The sequence below is a fragment of the Lissotriton vulgaris genome, unplaced genomic scaffold, assembly GCF_964263255.1.
Source record: "Lissotriton vulgaris unplaced genomic scaffold, aLisVul1.2 SCAFFOLD_2465, whole genome shotgun sequence".
In the NCBI taxonomy this organism is placed as follows: domain Eukaryota; kingdom Metazoa; phylum Chordata; class Amphibia; order Caudata; family Salamandridae; genus Lissotriton; species Lissotriton vulgaris.
The window spans coordinates 200,344-219,311 of NW_028245675.1; the positions used below are offsets into that span (position 1 = coordinate 200,344).

At 44.4% G+C, this 18,968-nt stretch overlaps 1 protein-coding gene across 1 annotated transcript in view; it reads right to left on the bottom strand.

Annotated features, from left to right (window-relative positions):
• Positions 1–10,918, bottom strand: part of LOC147666317 (sodium- and chloride-dependent GABA transporter 2-like) — a 161,646-nt gene extending 150,728 nt beyond the window's left edge. Inside the window, exon 1 of the mRNA XM_086949139.1 lies at positions 10,839–10,918. The gene's annotated coding sequence lies outside the window, so the exon portion shown is untranslated. The remainder of the gene's footprint in view (positions 1–10,838) is intronic.
• Positions 10,919–18,968: the final 8,050 nt, after the last annotated feature.

Sequence of the window (18,968 nt, forward strand, 5' to 3'; positions counted from 1 at the left end):
ATGCCTGCCTGCTCGTGCCAAGCTACCAAAGGGGGAGCAAAGGTATAATTTATTGAGATCTTGACTGACCCTTTTATTGTATTTTTGGCCTTATTACTCATGGTAAGTCCCTACTTATCACTAGTTATAATCCACATTACAACAAATGGGGATTGGGTATGGCTGACAATCAGGCTTATTATGGGGATGCACAGATGCTACCAAAAATACCTGGCTCTACATGGACAGATTGGACAGAATGGCTAGGCTAGACATGGATCGTCTGGAACTGTATGGAATACATTCTCTGCTCTACAAGACTCCACTTCCCCATGCCCTCCCAGCGGTTACAGAATTACTCATATAGTGTTGGTGAGAAGTCCTGCAGCACATAGGCTGGCAGCAATCCTTTAAAAATGAAACAACTTTTTGGCAGGGAACATGGTGGTCTCACATAGCAAATTGCAATGATTTAAAAAATGAGACCTTATAGGGGTCTTGACATTGTGCAACATATGGAACTCGGCCCATATCAAGTAATTTCAGAAACTTTCAGAGGGATTTCACTTAGCAAAATCCCAGTTCTTTCAATACTTTCAGATGCCTCATGCACTAGGCTCATAAGAGGAAAGACTGACGCAAGTCCCTGGCTATAATCCCATTGAGGCCAGGTTTACCATCTGGCTACTGGATTGGAAGGTTGCCTCCAGGCTTAACAGAACACTAATTGTAAATGTACCTCATGACTTTCCAATTAAGGGAGAGATGGAAGGAGGGAAATAGCCTGAATGTCTGCCTGAACTCTGATGATTTCCATAAGCTCAGGTTCATCCAGGTAAAATTCCTTCACAGAGTTCACTACCACCCAATCAGATTGTTGTGGATGGGAAGGACACCCAAACCAGTGAGCAAACACTGTGAGAACGCTGTAGGAACATTACTAGTTGCAATTTGTCCTTGTCCAGTCATTATACAATACTGTGAGGAGATGCAAAGAGCCCAGGTGGAGAGATTCTTGGCCAGTGTGTCCCACTGGACCCCAGAGTCAACCTATAGAGCATCACTAAAGAATAGGGCAGGACTAGGGCAGCTTGCTCCCTGTTTGCAATAGGATTTTAATTGGCAAATGTGACATTGCCTGTAGGTGGAGAGACCCTTGGGGCCTCAATGAATGCAGATTGGATCAGCGATATGGATCTATGCTCCATAGCAGAGGGAACTGTGTGCAGTGCAAGAGGATGTAGTACAATCATCAACAGATCTGGGGACCTTGGCAAGGCCACTTTGGATAAATAAACAGGGTTCTAGGCATAAAACATTAGAGGTTCAGCCTGTATTGACTGAGAAACCATTTTCTGAGTGTATTGAGAGTGGCAGTCTCAATAAAAAGGTCAATAAAAAGAACAAGCATTTGCAATGCAATAAGTCTCGCATTAGGAAAGTTTGAGCTATTGGCATTGTAAATGACAAATTTTTTATTTATGTTTTGTTTTTGAAAATAGCGAAATGAATAGCTTTGTCATTTACAATGCCAATAGTTATAACTTTCGCAAATGTGACACGGGTAGCATTTGTAATGCAACATGTGTTGTATTTATGTGACTTACATGTATTGATATTACAATTAACAATGGCTTTTAATTTTTTTTCAATAATAAATACTTTAAAAAAGTTATTGTCATTTATAATGGCAATAGCTTAAAGTTTTGTAAATAACTTTTGTGAAGATTATGTTCAGTGTATTTTATTGTGCCGAAAATCCAAGAACAGAAGTGAAATATTAACATCTTTTTGTTACATTTGTAATAAAGCTTGAAACATTGAGAGGATATATTTGAACCAGATTTTGTTGACTGGTTGCACAGATTGATGCTGTGGTGGTGCTGAGTGATGTTGTGATGGCGAACAAGTGATGCTGTGGCGTTCAGTGAGGCTGTGGTAGCACATAGTGATGTTGTGGTGCTCCTGAGTGATGCTGTGGTGGTGCGGAGTGATGCTGTATGCTATGCTATATTTATTTTTGCTATCCTATGTTTTGTTTTGTTATGCTATGCTATGTTTTGCTATCCTATCCTTTGATTTGTTATGCTATGCTATGCTGTGTTTTGTTATGCTATGCTATGTTTTGTTATGCTATGCTATGTTTTGCTATGCTATGCTTTATTATGCTATGCTATGTTTTGTTATGTTATGCTATGTTTTGTTGTGTTTTATTATGCTATGCTTTGTTTTGCTATGCTATGTTTTGTTATGCTATGCTATGTTTTGTTGTGTTTGGTATGCTATGTTTTTCTATGCTATTATATGTTTTGTTTTGCTATACTATGTTTTGTTGTGTTTTGTTAAGCTATGCTATGTTTTGTTGTGTTTTGCTATGTTTTGTTATGTTATGCTATGCTTTGTTTTGCTATCCTATGCTTTGTTTTGTTATGCTATGCTATGTTTTGTTGTGTTTGGTATGCTATGTTTTGCTATGTTATTATATGTTTTGTTTTTCTATACTATGTTTTGTTGTGTTTTGTTAAGCTATGCTACGTTTTGTTGTGTTTTGCTATGTTTTGTTATGCTATGTGTTGTTGTGTTTTGTTATGTTATGCTATGTTTTGTTATGTTATGCTATGTTTTGTTATGTTATGCTATGTTTTGTAATGCTATGCTATGTTTTGTTATGCTATGTTTTGATATGCTATGCTTTGTTTTGTTATGCTATGTTGAGAGGTTGTGAGGGTGAGGGGGTGTGAGGGTGAGGAGGTGTGAGTGGGTGTGAGGGTGAGGGGGTGGATGAGGGTGAGGGTTGCGAGGGTGTGAGGAGTGAGGGGGTGTGATAATGCGTGAGGGGGAGGGTGTGGGGTTGTGAGAGTGTGAGGGTGTAAGGGTGAGGCGGTGTGAGGGTGAGTGAGGGTGAGGGTGTGTGTGAGGGTGAGAGGGTGTGTGAGGGTGAGAGGGTGTGTGAGGGTGAGAGGGTGTGTGAGGGTGAGAGGGGGTGAGGGTGAGAAGGGGTATGAGGCTGAGGGTGTGTGTGAGGGTGAGAGGGTGTGTGAGGGTGTGAGAGGGTGAGTGAGGGTGAGAGGGTGTGTAAGGGTGAGGGTGGGTGAGGGTGAGGGTATGTGAGGGTAAGGGTGTGTGAGGGTGTGTGAGGGTAAGGGTGAGGGGGTGAGAGGGGGTGTGTGAGGGTGTAAGGTTGAGCGGGTGTGGGTGTGTGAGGAGGTGTGGGGACGTGAGGGTCAGGGGGTGTGTGAGGGGTGTGAGGGTCAGGGGGGTGAGGGTGAGGGGGTGTGAGGGTATAAGGGTGAGGGAGTGTGGGTGTGTGAGGGTGTGTGAGGGTGAGGGGGTGTGAGGGTAAGGGTGTGTGTGAGGGTGAGAGTGTGTGAGGGTGAGGGTGTGTGAGGGTGAGGATGAGGATGAGGGTGTGTGAGGGTGAGGGGGTGTGAGGGTGAGGGGGTGTGAGGGTGAGGGGGGTGTGAGGGTGAGGGTGAGGATGAGGGCGTGTGAGGGTAAGGGGGTGTGAGGGTGTGTGAGGGTAAGGGTGAGGGGGTGTGAGGGGATGTGTGAGGGTGTAAGGGTGAGGGTGTGTGGGTGTGTGAGGAGGTGTGGGGGTCAGGGTGTGTGTGAGTGTGAGGGGTGTGAGGGTGAGGTTGTGTGAGGGTGAGGGGGTGTGAGGGTAAGGGGGTGAGGGAGTGTGAGTGTGTGTTGGGGTGTGAGAGTGAGGGGGTGTGAGGGTGAGGGGGTGTGTGAGGGTGAGGGTGAGGGTGTGTGAGGGTGAGGGTGTGTGAGGGTGAGGATGAGGGTGTGTGAGGGTGAGGGGTGTGAGGGTGAGGGGGTGTGTGAGGGTGAGGATGAGGGTGTGTGAGGGTGAGGGGGTATGAGGGTGAGGGGGTGGGTGAGAGTGAGGGTGAGGGGGTGTGTGAGGGTGAGGGGGTGAGGGTGTGAGGCTGTGGGGGGGTGTGAGGGGGTAAGGGTGCAAGGGTGAGTGAGGGTGTGTGAGGGTGGGTGAAGGTGAGTGAGGGTGAGAGGGTGTGAGGGTGTGTGAGGGTGAAGAGGTGTGAGGGTGAGGGTCCGAATTAGGGTGAGAGGCTATGTGAGGGTGAGGGTGTGTGGGGGTGTGAGGGTGAGGGGGTGTGAGGGTGAGGGGGTGTGAGAGTGAGGGGATATGAGGGGAGGAGGTGTGTGAGGGTGAGGGGGTGTGTGGGTGAGGGGGTGTGAGGGTGTGTGGGTGAGTGAGATTGAGAGGGTGGGTGAGGGTTGTGGGGATGAGGGTGTGAGGGTGAGTGAGGGTGTTAGAGGGTGGGTGAGGGTGTGAGGGTGAGTGAGGGTGTGTGAGGGTGAGAGAGTGAGAGGGTGAGTGAGGGTGAGGGTGAGAGGGTGTGTGAGGATGAGAGGGTGTGTGAGGGTGAAAGGGTGTGTGGGGGGAAACCTGCATGTTGTCACACTACGGAAGGAAAAACAATATTCTAAGAGGAATTGAAGCCACTAGGATCGGTATGGAATATGTGGCTAAAACGAAGTTAAAAGGCCTCGGGCAGTGAGTCTGGCTACTAACACTGAGGAAAACCGAGGAACACCTGGGGTCTTGGTTTTTAGGAAAGCTACCCTGCTAGAGGAGAGGGGGTTTTGTTTGTAGGGATAATTGATGCAGTGTGTGTTCACTACTTTAACCCCTTCCACGCTCATGACGAGCTGGGCTCGTCATGGCGTAGCCTCCTCGCACGCTGATGACGAGCCCAGCTCGTCATGTAAAGTGCGTTTTCGCAAATCTCAGCGTGCGAGCAGAATAACGCTAGCGCGCATGGTGTTAAGGAACATATTGTTGATTCCTAACATGGTGCAGTTGAAATTGATATTATGTCGTGCTAAAAAGTGAAAATAAATTAAGAAATGTGAAACATACAGCAATCGGAAACTCCAGATGCAAAGGTAGCTCTGCTGGTTAAGGTTAAACAGAGTGCCAGAAGTAAGTGCAGTACAGAGTTATTTAAAAACATCTGACCGAAAGGTCTATTTTTTCGAATTATTTCAGTTTCGAAACATGTGACTGTAGTATTTTATTAGCAGGAGTAAGCTGACACATCAGTGACTGCGGTAGCTTACACAAGTTTCACTTCTGGCACCGTTTCCACTGGAATATAACTATTGCCAAAGGGCAAGCGTTTGCCTGCATCGTGACTGCACTGTTTTGTTCTTTCTTGAAATTCTACACCCACTTGTTCTGAAAAAAAATTATTTTGATGTGTGACTTCAGAAAAAAAAGTTTTTTTGTGGAAAGGAAAAATGAAGAAAAAGTCGGGATAATGAAGAAAAAAAAAGTGAAATCCAATAGCCTGTAGATAAGTTTATTAGCCGCGTCGCAGGTACTTGTTTATGGTAAAATGGATTCAATGATCCACGAGAGCCAACTGTGCAGCCATATGCGCCTCAATAATCTCATTAGTCAAGGAAGGTCAATCAATTGGTCAATTCTTGCACCTCTTCTAGCATGCAGCATACTATAGCCTTTAGCTGAAGCAAAATAGATGTGGCATTCTGTGTGGGATGCAAACGATTATCAGACTTTAGACCAGAAAAACGCAGGGGGCAAGTGCTGTGACCTACAATAACCTTTTCGAAGCCTTTTCCTTAAACTGGGCAAATAATTATCTCTCTGTGCCTCGATGTTCTTTTCTATGAAAATACTTCGTAAATACCCAGGACTGCACATTATATGAGAAACAGCACCATTTACATGTCACACTATTTCTTTGAGAGTGCTACTTTATTAGTTCGTTCCACCGATTCAAGCCTCCACCTCCCGAGACGCTTCTGAGAATGACCCTCAGTGCCTTGAGCCGTCTCTATGCTGGAGGGCAGGGGCTGCCAGCGCATGCGCGCCATTCCTAAGTTTCATTTTCAGTAGCGAGCCCCGGAGCGAAAGAGAAGTGGCAGCTGAAGTCCCGGGTCCCAGGAGGGGGCCCGGGGAAAGACCAGTGGAAAGCACTGCGGGGCTCCCATGCCTAAGGGGAGAGCCCCGCTGTATGCTGGCCTAGCAGAGGAGCTCGAGTGCTCTGCGGGGCTCGCATGAGAAGCCCGGCATGTTCCAGATGCGAGCCCGGTGAGGTAAGGGGGGGAGGGGTGTGTGCCTGCGTGTGTGTGCCTGCATGTGTGTGCATGCGTGCATGTGTGTGTGTGCCTGCCTGTGTGTGTGTGTGTGTGTGCATGTGTGTATGTGTGTGTTTTCTCACTTCAGGGAATGTGAGGCAGGAGATGTGCACGGTGCCAGCCTGGACGTGCGCTTCCACAGATACCAATCACCGCGTGTGCCCGACCCCTGTCTCAGATTCCCAGGAGGCGGACAACATTAGATACTTCGCTGGACGCATTTTCCAGCTCGACCTAAAAAACAACAAGCCATGTTTACCCCTCTGTCTCAAAACTGACACTTCAAATACTCAGCTGTACGTAAGTGCTAAAGTTACAAAGAAAATAGCTACCAGCCACCTGCAAGGGTTTTGAAAGGTCTAAATAGGAAGGAAACCTTTGATCAAACTAAAACTGAGAAAAGTGGCTCGCCTTGAAAGGATGCCACTTCTTTAGACAGAGCTTCCATAGCCCAATGCCTATCCCCTGAGAGTGATGTCACATTACAATCACATACCCCATAAATTATATCACTCACAGGGCATGTAGCTACAATGTGATGTCACCTATGAGCTGTACCCCCCAAAATGCCATTAGACCAGCATGTGACATCACACATGAATTCTCACACTGAAGGACAGTGATTAGGATGTGATATCACACATAAACCATGACGTCCATGTGACCAGGATGTGAAGTCACCCACGAACCCCGAACCGAAAATCACTTTAACCAGGATTTGACAACGTTAGGTCTTCTGTCCCAGAAGTAGGACAATTCCCCTCCCCACTGTGTGGTCACGTTGGCATTTGTGCTAAATGGTCCCCTCCTAGAGGAAGACTAGACCACCAATTAAACTAAATAGTGTCAACTCTCTCTGACTGTCTAATCAAGAGTTCCCCAAAATGCAGGTAAAGTGCCTCAGTATTGCTGATCAAAAGAGAGTTACAATGTCCCCACCTGATGTGCAAAATAGCAGTAGGCATACATAGAACTGGTGCATTTCTGTGGTTATGTCTGTCGAAAGTGTATGTTTTACCTGATATTTTCACGTCTCTATTACATCCTCTGTAACATCCCTTAAAAACATAGTTTTTTCAGTGAACACATAGGTAGATAGATAGATAGATAGATAGATAGATAGATAGATAGATAGATAGATAGATAGATAGATAGATAGATAGATAGATAGATAGATAGATAGATAGATAGATAGATAGATAGATAGATAGATAGATAGATAGATAGATAGACAGCAGTGGCAGTGCGTCCATTGGGGCGTTGCTCCACTAAGCCACATGGACAGCACCGTCACACCTAAAATGCAATTCGTGCCTGTAAAAGAAAAGTCTTGCAGTCTGACCTGTCTCGAGTCGTTCTCTGAACTGAAAAGCTAAGGAGAAAGGCCCAGCCCCGAGGCAATCGGAAGGGCTGAAGGGGGTGGAGCTGTGGCAGCTTGAGTGACAGACTGTAACTGACAGCACGACTGCAGCAGCAATAGCCGTGCACATGTCTGTTTGTGGGCTGGCCATTTTTAGGACCAGCCCGAACATGTGCACACTACTCCACTGCTACCTTTCCCTTTAGCGACTGTCTGGCGAGGGGCCCGAGGGTCTCAAAATGGGCGGAGAGTAACCCTGCTCTAGTCAATCCTGACGCTGCTAATGCAGCCCCTGGATTGGCTGAGACTCCACCGCGCAGCCTGGTGCATTTTCAAACTGATGGAACACTCAAGTCTATGAGGCGGCTGCGCGGTGCGTGATAATTTGGGGTGTAGAGAAGGAGCGGAGGTCCGGAGGAAGGTACGTTTTCTTTATTTTATTACCCTCGCCGTCCCCCGCACAACGCTCTTGTTACCCCCTCCCCACCCCCTTTCCCTCTCTCCAGCCCGTCTTGCCGGCCGCAACTGCTTAGATTTATTTTGTAATATCCTGTTGCAGCCAACGGAGTCCTCAGATGGCCCGAGGAATGGGCCATCTATGGCCAGTGTTACTTTTAGGGACCTAACACTGAATGTCAACAACACCCTCCCGTCCCGAGAGTACTCATTTTTTTCCTGTTCTGAGTGGGCTGGAATTGATGGCCCTCGGCGTCTGTAATGCCAAGAGAACTGAGGTAGACCAAGGGCCATGCTTGACTCTACCCCAGTCCTTCTGGCATTTCTGAAAGTGAGTGAGTGTGTGTGTTTTGGGTACTTCTGGGTGTGGGTGCTGGAAGAGTTAATTTGTGTGTAAGTTCCATCTCTCAAACGTCTTTTGGAAGCACTGGAAACCAGCATTTATTTTATTCTGTACAGGAATAAAGAAGGTTAGGCAAACCTCCCACTTTTTGAGAGCACTGAAACTAATTTTTTGAGAAATTATGTTTCAAAAACGTATCTTTGCTTGGAAAGAGCTTCCTCATTTCATGCAGAATTGGATGCAGACTCTAACTTGCTTAAAAACTAATTTGACACACTGCTGTATCACAGCAATAGCGCTATGAAGTTACCGAAGCACTGTATAAAACACTCCATGGCAGCGTGAGTTGAAAAGTGTGCACACTGAGCATACCTGTTGCACAAGTGTTTGGGGACCGGGGTATTGCCGAGCACTACGTTGTCTCTCAAACCGTGGTGCTGAGAGAGTGGGAGCACAAAGCAGGCTCACAGTGTGTGGTGGGCATTGCACTAATAGAGTGGACCCGAAGCCACTGGTGCTGCAAGTTTGTATCACAGTGAAAAGTGAAGGGTGGTAGTATGTGCTCTCACCACGGAATATTCTCGTTTTATTTCCTGCTCCACCCGTGCTATGGAAGAGGCGTTTCAGTGTCTGTTTAATGACATTAATAACCCGCTGTGTTGTGTTTCAGTTTTATGATATTAATCGCTTGCTGTGTTCCTGTGATTTCCTGCATTGAAAGCAAATCTTCTTCAGCCACTTAACAGCAGAATACTTTTGCTTTAAAATTCACCATTTTCCAGTCTTTTTCCAATTTTCTCTAGAGAGGAGGACCCAACCTGTACCCACTTTTGTTAGCTGTGCTTACTCACTTTGCCTGCAGCTAAAAAGTCATGCCCAACTTTTACGCCTCACTGCTTTGAAATGTCACCAGCCGCCACTGATAGACAGATAGATAGGTATACAGACGGACAGACAGATAGATAGATAGACAGATAGATAGATAGATAGACAGATAGATAGATAGATATAGACTTACAGATACATAGAAACACACCAAATATGTTTAACTAATTAAGTATTTTAGTATAGTTTGCTTCTTAAGGGGTGTTATGTTATTTCCTTGCTTCGATTGCTTCATAGAGGGGGTTTATTGCAGTACCTGTGAATGGCAATGTGTAATCCTTAACTTATTATAAGGCCGGACTGGAATACATGTGAACCACTTTTGATACCTTCAGGGCTGTAGTAGGTTTAGAAGTGATGTCTGTGAATAGCAATGGTCTTATTGTTAAGTGGGTGTGTTAGAAATGGGATTTCTGGTTGGTTAGGGTAAGAACCTAAGCCAGGCAGAAGCCACCACTCCAGTCAGGGCGATGGAGGTACACACCTAAGATAACCCCTGCTCACCCCTTTGGTAGCTTGGCAGAGCAGTCAAGCTTATCCCATAGGCAATGTGCAAAGCGTTTACGCAACACACTCACACATCAGTGAGACACTAGGGACACCACAAAAGAAACTCCACACAAGTTTATATACAAAAAATATTCTTTGTATTACTCATAAACACATTAGATCATAATCACAAATCTACACTGTGCAAACTGGCACTAGGTAGTACTTTACAGGGGATTATATATATGACTGGGTTAATCGAGCCACTGTCAGAATCATCAGCACATTCAAGCAATAAAAATCACAACCAGTAACTACTGGCAAAGGTACCTAGCATAAATACCTTAGGCATGAACACCCTAACATCACCTAATACACTATATTAGGTAAAAAATAATCAGCAGCAGGGCCCTGCATCACTCTCCTTGCACACACAGGTACTTAGCCTAGCACATAATGCCTTAGCATCAGAAACAGTGTACCCAAAGTAAATACATGCAAAGTACACACATTCAGAAAGTCGGAATCACGGTACCAGCTGTCCCATAGGGGTACTCAGGTACCCCACCTGGGCTTTCCCCAAAATGCCCCTTCCCTCACGAGGCCTTCAACTGGCCCCATAGCTGCCAGTGCAGCAGAGACAATGCCCATAATGCAAAGGGCGCAGGGTGCAACTCACCCTTGTCTCCTTCCATGGAGACTGTCCTCGACGTTGTAGCCGCCCGCGAGCCTGCATTGCGCAACTGTGACCGTGTCGGTACTCCCAGAAATGCTGGCATTCTAAATGCCCCCAATATCCAGGACAGCTGCAGCTTCGTGCGACCCTGCGGCGCAGCTGTACAAGAGCAGCACTACGGAGCCCTTCACCACCGGGGCCTGGGTTGGAAGGAATACCTGGACTCTCTGGCTGAGATAGAGAGGGTGCAGTGACCTCTACGGTTCCCCTTCTGGCAGGCGACAGAGCAGCCTCTCTGGTCCCTCGAGGCTCGGGAGGCTCTCCTCTAGCCTCCGGCAGCCGCCCCTCTGTATAACTGGACCTCCTTCTACCGGGGTGCACCCGATGGCTCCTTTTCTACCGGTCTCGCTCCCCACCGTCTCGGCCACACGCGGGGCTCCCCTCAAGCATGGGAGCACTGCCTACCACCAGGCTGCACCTCTGTCTAGCTTCCTCACCCCAAGTCACACTCTCCTCACCTGTCTTTGTGTCCTGCGGCGATTCACGGGATCCTGGCACAGTCGCTCCCAGTTACCATTTACAGAGCGAAGTCTCAAACTGAAAGTCAAAGTCAAAAACAGCTTTATTCGATTTTGAGAATAAAAATCATAAAAGCACAAATAGAACAATAAATAATCATTTAAAACTCAATTCATGTAAGTATATTAAAGCACATTTGTATATAAAAAACATTTAAAATGGAGGATTTACAGTAATTTCAAATTATATTAAATTAATTCATTGAGGTCCTAGCTCTAATTAAAGATTTTAAAAAAGATGACACAAGGTACATGATCAATTCGTCTTCCAATATTTTCAGTCTCATTAACATGGTCCTACATTGCCTCAAACCCCAGTGTCTTAAAATTGACATTAGAAATCTTTTCCTTGGCAGGGTATAACATTGTCAGAAAAGAGTACAATGTAGAGTAGACTGTTCAGAAACATCATCACAGGGGCAAAATGTCAGGTTTTTGGACCAACAGTTTAAGTCCGGAAACGTGATCAATCTAAAGAAAGTCCCCCCCCTGAATCGTGTCAGTAACATGCGAGAGTAGCAGCTTTGCACCGTAATCAAATATGGCTGGATTACCTGCCCTTGGAGGAACAGATGATTCTCCATGACTGATGTCTTACATTTCTCATCCAACCATCGTTTATTTTCTAAAAAGTGCAGACAGATTTGTTTCAGCTTGTTCCTGGATACGGTCACTAAGCAGCTAGGGGTGTCAAAATATTTTATATGCCCTATTTCAGCCAAAAACCTCTTTACATACTTAATCCAGGGGATTTTTGAGACCCCCTCGAGTCTAAGGCAATCCTGTCTTATATCCCTATTCAGGCCTGTCTCATCAGTTGACCACACTTTATGCCAAAATAAGATAGGATCAACTTTAATGAGATCTGATATATAATGTAGGCCTAATTCTTGGTGGCATACTAAAGTAGAAGTGGACTGCGGGACAGCTAGTAGGTAACGGAGGAATGCATTCTCACAAAGCTGTAAAGTGTGAGCTTCTTTTATCCCTCATGTCTCTGCACCATACATGGCCGTGGACACACATTTTGATTTATATATGTCCATTAGTACTGGGACTGGACGGCCGCCGAGTTTGTTAGCAAAGTTTCGGACAGCCCCTATTGGTCTTGAAAAGGCCATTTTTCTAGCCTGAGCTGCCGAAGACCAAGTCCCCCTTTTATCAAAATAATGCCCAGATAAGAGAAGGTGTCGGTCATAGCTATTTTTGAGTCTGAAAGAAAGATTTTACATTTCAAGGTCTTCTTCATAGTGCAGCACATAGTAAAAATCTTGCCTATGTTTATCTTTAGTCCTTTATCACTCATCTACCGTGAGAATTTAGTAAGTGATCTTTGGAGGCCGACTTGTGTCCATGCCATAATTACTGCATCATCTGCGTATAGTAAAGTGGGGACTGGGGTGTTCTTAATTCTAGGGTTATCATACTGATCTTCCATGAGGTGGGAGGATACACTATTTCTATATATGAATTAAACAAGAATGGTGCTAGTATGCATCCCTGCCTCACTCCCTTTTTTATATAAAATTTTGAAGAGCATTCACCCGTGTTCCCATATCGTACCCTTGCCGCAGCCCCCCGATATAGTTCCTTTATAAAATCTAGCAGTTTCGGTTCAACACCCAGTTGCTGTAATATGGACCATAATTTGTCGTGGTTCAGACAATCAAAGGCCGAACTTAGGGATACGAAGGTCAAGAATACATTTTCTTTTTTAACCGATACGTACTTGGCTATTATCAATGCTAAGTTCAGGCCTTGTTCCGTTGTTCCCAGTCCTGCTCTAAACCCATATTAAAAAGGTGAGAATATACCTTGGTCTTCTACCTAGGACTGTAATCTATTAGGTATAACCCTCCCTGCGGCCTTCATGAGCGAATCCAATAAAGAAATTGGTCTACAACATTTTGTATCACCACGGTCACCTTTTTTAAAAATGGGAATTACAATGGCCTCTTGCCATGTACAAATAAACTCATGTTTGTTACAGCTGGTTAAGACATTTGTTAAAAGTGGGGCCCATAATTCTATGTTGGATTTGTATACATCTACCGGTACCCCATCGGGTCCTGGCACTTTCCCTGCCGCACTATTATTAATAGCCGTTTGGACTTCTATTAATGATAATTCAACATTTAAAGGGAATGTTTTTTGGGCCACATCAAGAACTCCTTCTAATTGTTCCGGGCTCTCTGCCACATTTAGGGTATCTGCCTCAAAGAGCTCACTGAAATAGGTTACCCATGTATCTTCAGTGATTGCCACTTCTATTGTGTTGGTTTCTTTCTCTGTGAAAAAAGGGGCATTTACGGCCTTCCAGAACCCAGTATTATTGTTGATCAGACAGGTGCGATGTAACGCCTGCCATGCTTCCTGCTTCAGCTCTCTTTTATGATTTTTTACTGCATGTTGGTAAGCAGTTCTAGCGGATCTTATTTCAATCTGGTTTCCAGGTTCACTTTTTAATGTTAACATTAAATGTGCTTGTGACTTGCTGCACTCCGAGTTGAACCATCTCTGCGCCTTTATTATATCATGCATCTGTAGTCTTTTGAGAAGCTGTCGAATTTCCTCTATGATTAAGAGAAAGGCCTCGCTAATTTTAGCATCACCCATTTCCACCGTGAGACATGTTTCGAATTCCCTCTGTTTATTTTTGATGAGGTTTGCAAAAAAGGCTGTTGGCTCTACTTTATTCCATTTTATGGTATATCCATTCTTCTTTGCAAGGCTTAGTTTATAATTATAAAGGTTCTCAGTTAAATTATTTACTTTTCCTTGTGTCCTTGCAAAGGAGAGGGATAGGCCATTTGGGTAATGATCGCTCATTGCTCTCTCACATGTGGTAAAAGTGAGAGCGCAACTAGAATGCCGCTTAGATATTAAGGCAAAATCTATGACAGATGTGCATCCCCTCCCAGTAAATGTTGGTTTAAATGGGACCGGAGGTGAACATAATTCGTTTATAAAGCCCAGGTCTAAATAAAAAATTAGATTATTGAAAAGATTACCCAGGGTCGTATGGGAAAAGTGTGCTTTAGTGTCTTCTCTGCCTAAGCCCAGGCCACAGATGTTCGAGTGGCTATATGAGCATAGAAGGCAGTTGAAGTCGCCCACCTATATAACTCATTTATCATTTGTCTGATTTTCTTCTATAAACTTTAGAGTTTGGGACATGTCCTCTAAGATGTTACACATCTCTGCCTTAGGAATATTATTATAAAAATGTATCAGGAGTATTTTTTGGTTTCTCCCATCCGTCATCTGCAGTATCTGGTAGTATTCAGAAGCGGATTCACATTTTACTCCTACACCAGTTAAAAGATTTGATATGTAGGTACAAAGACCTCCCTTATTTCTTCCCTTGGCCATATGTGTAGCAGGTGTATGAAAAGTGCGATAACCATTTAAATGAATAGGCTCCATAACTCAACATTCCTGCCGGCAAACGATAGAGTATTCTTGCATATATGGTAGGCAGCCGGGATCCCCAAGCCTGGCAGATAGCCCGCGAAATTCCAAGACATCAGTCTAATATTATCTGTCATCTCAACGGTAGTTGTTATTGGCCTATCAGATCTCTGTAGAGATGTAATAGCTGGGGTGCCTCCAGTTCTACTTTGCTAAAGCTTAAGGAGTTAGGTCCTGGGACATGGGAGGAGCTGGACCATATTACAATCGATTAACATACAATTTGCCCCTCTCACACTTCTTTGTTGCTTGTTAATGCAAGCACATAAATCAGGGTTACTTCTGATTATGTAGGTTTATTTAATTTCACCATTAACTTTTTCTTCATTCAAATACAAAAATCAGTTTCTTTTACATGTATGAGAAACACACGTAACATATAACACTTAATCAAAGAATATACAACTCATGAATGACAACACATTAATTGTAAGAACATTAAATCTAAACAAAAATGGAAAAAACAAACAACATTTTGCACATTATTTTCCAAAATGCCTGTATCATGAAATGAGAATTTTTAAAGAGTCATTGAAGGACAAAAGGAGTCTGCAAGAAGGCTAGTAGATACAAATCAATAAATCAAATATCGCAATCAATCCTGTGCACTTTTATAGCCTTCTTGATGCCGACGCGTTTCGAACCCGTAAACTCAATACACGGGGTCTCATCAGGGCTTTGTCACTTCTATTCTTTCTCTATCTGGAAAGTGTGCAACCGAGAGAAAACAACACTTTAGTGATTCTGTTCTATCCCATTACGCTTCACTTGGCCTCTGTCTGTAAGCAATTATGTACCTGTAACTTTGCGTGTAGCCGGATCCAAGGGGTTCAACAGCCTTCTTACTTTGTCTACGTCTCGGGTTATTCTGTAAGATAGTTGTGTATATTAGTGTGATGGTAATTGTGGGGTGATCTCTCCTAACAGTGCGCTAAAGAATGCCGGTTTTCTCTATGAAGAGCCCCTTTCTTTCTATTAAAGGTAGGAACCAAGCCACCAATATAAGATACGCTACAGAAATGCGAGCGCAAGTTAAAAAATGACACAGAGTATTCTGCTTCCCGACAGATTAAGGAGGAATAGTGCCGCACTCACAAGAGAGCCTCTTTACGCCCGTCGAGGGACGTCATCCCCCAAGGTAGATTGCTTTCAGCATTTGTTCATGCCCAACCATATAACACAATTCAGCTCCGTCCGGCTGTGCAAACAGTTTTAATTTTTCTTGTATAGGGAGGACAAAACTGAACTCCAAAAATAAAACACTAGCAGAGCACAGAAGAGGATAAAGAAATATCGGAGACTTATTTTAAAGAACAGCAGTGCCACAAACAGGTATGAAATACCAGCACCGCCCGGTAGTTAGGAGAGATCACCCCACAATTACCATCACACTAATATACACAACTATCTTTCAGAATACCCCGAGACGTAGACAGAGTAAGAAGGCTGTTGAACCCCTTGGATCCGGCTACACGCAAAGTTACAGGTACATAATTGCTTACAGAGGCCAAGTGAAGCGTAATGGGATAGAACAGAATCACTAAAGTGTTGTTTTCTCTCGGTTGCACACTTTCCAGATAGAGAAAGAATAGAAGTGACAAAGCCCTGATGAGACCCCGTGTATTGAGTTTACGGGTTCGAAACGCGTCGGCATCAAGAAGGCTATAAAAGTGCACAGGATTGATTGCGATATTTGATTTATTGATTTGTATCTACTAGCCTTCTTGCAGACTCCTTTTGTCCTTCAATGACTCTTTAAAAATTCTCATTTCATGATACAGGCATTTCGGAAAATAATGTGCAAAATGTTGTTTGTTTTTTCCATTTTTGTTTAGATTTAATGTTCTTACAATTAATGTGTTGTCATTCATGAGTTGTATATTCTTTGATTAAGTGTTATATGCTACGTGTGTTTCTCATACATGTAAAATAAACTGATTTTTGTATTTGAATGAAGAAAAAGTTAATGGTGAAATTAAATAAACCTACATAATCAGAAGTAACCCTGATTTATGTGCTTGTATTAACAAGCAACAAAGAAGTGTGAGAGGGGCAAATTCCAGTTCTACTTTGGCATGTAAGTTCGTACTTATTTAGATCCGTAACCTGTTCATGTGGTACCAAGGGTGCTTCCCTTACTATAACATTTGTAAGCAGATCTGGCTTGAGTGGAGTTTCAGCTTTATATTGTGGGTATTGATTATTTTCTAAGATGGTATCGGGGTGAAGCCCTTTATCTATCTCATGTCTTTTGCTCAGTGAAGGGATTATTTGGAGTTCATCTGAAATCCTACCAACTGGGAGACTCCTACTAAAAAATGATTTTCCTTGATCCTTACCATTAACTCTTATTTCTTTCTTCTTTCGCCCGAGGTTATTTGGTGTGGCAATATTTGGCGACAGTCAATCCACCATATTGAGTATGCTAAATCTGTTGTTGGTCAGAAAACCCATCTCCTGCCCATAGCCCTCAAGAAATCTTCTGTTTCTGGGGTAGTTTACTCCTGTATTCCCCTCCATGAAGTTTCCCTGTGAAATATAATTTGGTCTTCCTATTTCTGAGCTATAGAAGTAGGCAAGATAAAATGGCTGTATGCTTGTGTTTGACACGTAAGGCCACCCATCACAGATGTACTGAAGAGCTTGTGTGTCTCTGAAAAATGCAATCTCCTTGAATATTTTTCCTACTTCTCCCCACCCAACTAACCCACCATACAAGCAGAATCTTACTATGGATGTGCGGGGGTAGGGGTCTGTTAGCATTGAGCCAGTGTATGGTCTTGTTTTTCAATTCCACAAAAGATTCCGAAATACCTTTCCCTAATGCAGGGACTCCTGTCAAAACAATAACATAGGGAGTAGATTCTGGGGGCATATTTATGCTTGGAAACAGACAACCTTGATCATTAATTGTATCAGTTGGTTTCCCTCCCTTCGGTGTAGTTTTAGTTTTTCCCCCGGCCACCATATGATCTGAGTCCTTTTTTCACGGAATAATTTCAAAGTCCTTTGTACACAGTACGCCTTCCCCTCTTTTCTGTGATGTTCCTGTGATTGGGTCACAGCCAGATGTCTGAGGTGTAGATGATGGCACCAGGGCTTTCCTTATCTCTTTTGGTGATGCGGGTTTCTCCTGGGTCGCTGTTAGGTTTATCGAGTTTGACTTTTTATTAAGCTCGAGATTAGATAAAGTAAGTTGCTCGAGTTTTTTCAATCTCTCTTCCATATATTTTAATCTGTCCGTAATGGGCCGAATAGAGGATGTTAGGATCTCCCCCAACTTTACCCAGAAGCCTTCCCCCATAAGAATCAGAGCACAGTCCGATGTATTGGCCGTAATAGGACTTGTTCCCGTTTTAAGTATATAAGCAGTGGTTGTACAACAAGTGGGGGACAGTCTTTATTTGCTGTTGTGGCTTTATTTTGTCTTCCTTTTTTATTGGCCGTTGCCTTCTTCTGTTTAGGTATTGCTCCTGAATTATAACCCACCGAATAATTGATACCTCCCTTCTCAGCCAAAGTTTGGGCACGAGTGGATACTCCATCGGACAAGTTTATCACTGGGTTTTTTATGTTTCCCATCTGTGTTTTAGTTGTTCCATCAGCCCTGTTAGTTAGAGAAGCTGCAGTTGTATCACTGCATAAACTTATAGCAGCTGAGTCAACGGTGGTATTAGTGTATTGGTATTGACACTGCCATCTGGGCTTTTAGACAGCACAATATTACTCAAAGAAGACCTCCTATTAAATGCCGGGTCTAAGGAGAGGCGACGTTCTGTTAGATCAATTTCACGGCTAATACTGAAGCAGCTCTTATAATGAAATTATCTAAGGTTCCAGCCACGGATCCTCTACATGTAGCAATTTTCCCTCTTCCTCGATGGTCAGCCATTTTGAGTTGTGATAGATACTGGTAGGAGGTATTAATAGGGATAAGTGCACTTACTGTTTTATGTATCAGTCGCAGATGTTAGGGGGTGGCCCAGCCCAGCCTCTCAGGTCTCGAACGTGCTCAAATGGGCCCGCCCTTGGCCCAGGCTTAGCCCGGCGTAGCCCGCACGTTGTCTTGCGAGGCAGGGGCTCTCCTATGTTTTGTAGCGCCTCCAGGCACGGAATGAACGATGGGCGGTGGCGGCTTCCGCCGCAAAGGCTCCCGGATAATGTAGTCCCCCTCCAGAACGCGGCCGCGCTGTGATGGCAAGTAGCTGCGGCGGCGAGAGGGAGACCGGGATCAGGGAAGCAGCTTCAAGCAACCAGCAGAGAGGTGAGTTTGTTCCCCGAAAGTGTCCAGAGAGCGAAGTGTCAGCGATGGATGGCTCAGGTGGTGCAACTTTTCACACGCTGCATGGCCCTACACTGCTCAGGGCACTTGGCCACATACCAGTCAGAGCACTCACCTCTCACTTTTGGTGCAGCCACCAGAAGGCTCTGAACCCATCTTTTTCCCACTTAAAAAGCAGGGGGAAGAGCAGGGTGAATTTTCAGTGATCACCAAACAGTGCACAGTGCTGGGCATTGTTTGTGATCGCTGAGAGGGCAGCCTCACAGTAGTGCGAAACCAAAAAAGCTCCTTGTTACTACCTGGACATGTCGTACACT